At 33.3% G+C, this 2726-nt stretch overlaps 1 long non-coding RNA gene across 1 annotated transcript; it reads left to right on the forward strand.

Annotated features, from left to right (window-relative positions):
• Positions 1-1663: 1663 nt before the first annotated feature.
• Positions 1664-2690, forward strand: LOC134282933 (uncharacterized). The gene is made up of 3 exons (XR_009995387.1): positions 1664-1692; positions 2074-2235; positions 2488-2690. It is a non-coding gene; the product is annotated as an uncharacterized LOC134282933 (long non-coding RNA).
• The last annotated feature ends 36 nt before the right edge of the window (positions 2691-2726 follow it).

The following is a 2726-nucleotide window of genomic DNA, read 5'->3' on the forward strand; positions in this document are numbered from 1 at the left end:
GGACTATGGTGTGTCCTAAGAACGTCTTAGGAAATGTCCTAGTCTTAAGTCAGTTTCTCGAAGCTTTCCTAAATTTAAGAACTTCCCTAAGTTTTTCCTAACTTTAGGACAGCATAATACCTTCCTAAGATCATCCTAACTTAAAGTTTGTTTTGATGCTTTTGATTTTGGACATTGCAAGTATCAGCGGTAATTTCTTGTTTCTCAGCAGTCCGTGTATGAGCTGATGATTTACACAAATAATTAAACAAGAAGTGTTACCAATAGGCCTCTTTTCATATATGCTATAAATTTCGCATGTGCTGTTCCGGATATTACCTAATACAAATTTTGGATATTATTATAATGAATATTTTCGGTATTGGTTGGAGAAATATAATACAACGCTCCTCGGGCGACGAAGTGTGTGTGGGGGGGGGGGGGGGCTTTTATTATCGGTCGATCTGCTCATTGCATATCAAATACAAAGTAATTGAAGACAAATAAGGTTATTTAAATGAGGGTAATGTTGGAATGAAAAAAAGACTATGAAAGAAGTTGAAACCTAGACCCCGCCCTCTCTCTCTCTCTCTTCCAAATGGATTTTCGAGTTTGGACAATATTCTTTCCCTTTTTTAATTGTCTAGTTTTCTCACGTAAGTTAAATTTTTTCTCGCCCCCCCCCCCCCCCCCCATTTCATGACCGTTGTTATGTGACTGTCAAAGACATTCATCACAAACGTTGTATTATGACCGCCACCCCACCCCTTCTTATGTTTAAAATGTCATAATACATTGTGCGAATATATAAACAAATACCCCCTCTATCATATGCTAATGATTGGTCTATAACGTTAGATACAGATATAGTACAACTTATGATCATTCTAACATGACTTTTTGCGATATACATATTCGTCATTTATCAAAACTTCCATCATAGATTAATACCAATAAACTTGTGAATAAAATAAGGAGGGGCCAGCCATCCACCCCCTATTATGAGACAACGAAGCTATCGACATGTTCTAATTTTTTAATTAACCGGTTGGGAGAACATACAAAATTTTAAAAAAAATTGTCATTCAAATATTTAAACTGTTGAGAGTTTTATTATTCAAGAATAAAATGTTGGCTTTAAACTAGTGTTTTCCCTGATTGAATACTTTTTTAGTGTCCTACAAAATTCATTTTACTTTCAATCAGCTTATTTATCAAAAAAATTAAGTAAACTTTTATAAAACTTCATAACATAATCATCATCAAGGTAGATCACTCAGAGGTTATTATTTTTTAAACTATCAATCTTAATTACAATTTGTTTGTTACAATACGATTTACAAGCGGTATTAAATATTTTATAATATCAACAAAAAAAATGCAAACATTAAAATATACTGAGGTCATATGGAAATATAAATGGATTTCCTTTTCTAATGTTACATGTATTAATTTCTTTCCCGTAAAATGTCTCCAAAAATATACATTTATCGATAAATGTTTAAGAAAAAATTGTTCATTGTAAGTTAGGATGTCCTAACTTAAGATGTTCCTAAGTCACCGTCGAGATACATCTTATGATATGTCCTAAGTTGATCTTAGGATGTTCCTAAGTTTCTTCCTAAGTCATATCTTAGGAATAGTCTTAGGACAAATCTTAGGAAAGTTTCATGAACATGCCTGCAGAAGCCGACGTCAGACAAAGCTTAAGCTGTAAGTAGGCTGCTATTACTTATCATTTATGTACAAGTAAGTGTCACGCATTCTTTTAATGAGGGTTACGCTTTCAAATCTTATCATATCATGTTCTGTCAAACTGCAGATCAAATTTAAGAGCTAGCCTACCAAAGAAACAGGTACGTAGTTCGAATTGTCTCTGTACTTCTTTTCCATATAAGAATGGAATTGTTTAGTGATTTATGTTGTACATATAGATAATTTAGCATAATTTACATATATTTCTTTATTAACATTCCATATATAGTTAAATTAGCATAATTTAAGTATATTTCTAAAATAACAGTTTATAAAATAAAAACAACTAGATTGAAACATTTCTCAGGAAGTGGTATTGGATTGGCTATTTATTTATAGTCCTAGGATGAAAATCAACATGATTTGTACTCCGGCAATGACATGGCACTCAGAAGAAAGCTGGCTGAAGTGAATGTGGAGAAGAACAATGGAACAAGAGAGATTCCAGCTGGGTTGGATTAGCTGGGCATCAGCAGGGGCATTAGCCAAAGACAGAGGCAGGTGAAGCTTGTGTAATGGGGCATTATGTACCTGTATGAAGGGTGTAGTATATAACAGTTACGTGTACTTGTATTTTACAGTTTTAACTTTAATTTTCTCTGCAGTAAGTCTTTCACATCTATTGAAACTTAATGCTTTGATTGGGGTTCAAGTTGAAGTAAAACTATAACATAATCGTATTAATTTGTCTACTCAGATTTTATTCACTGTAGGACCAGATCATCAAAATACATGTACTGTCTTATATTGCAGATCATGAGATGTATGGATATTGTCCTAAGTAAGAACTAACCTGGCAATGTTGGAATGAAATTTACAGGTAGAAGTGTTATTGCTTGTGTTTCTGCATGTGTGGCTATGGGGGGAGGCTTTTAATGTATTGAAGACTGTCACTTGATATCTCTACACAGTGAGAGATTTATAGTGTATTTGATTGTGATTTTAATAGAGTAAATAGAGGACATTCAATGTTTTGGAGTTGAACATGGAAT

The sequence above is a fragment of the Saccostrea cucullata genome, unplaced genomic scaffold (genome assembly GCF_032062105.1).
Source record: "Saccostrea cucullata isolate Sc308-1 unplaced genomic scaffold, CSIRO_AGI_Scuc_v1 ctg17786, whole genome shotgun sequence".
Lineage (NCBI taxonomy): Eukaryota > Metazoa > Mollusca > Bivalvia > Ostreida > Ostreidae > Saccostrea > Saccostrea cuccullata.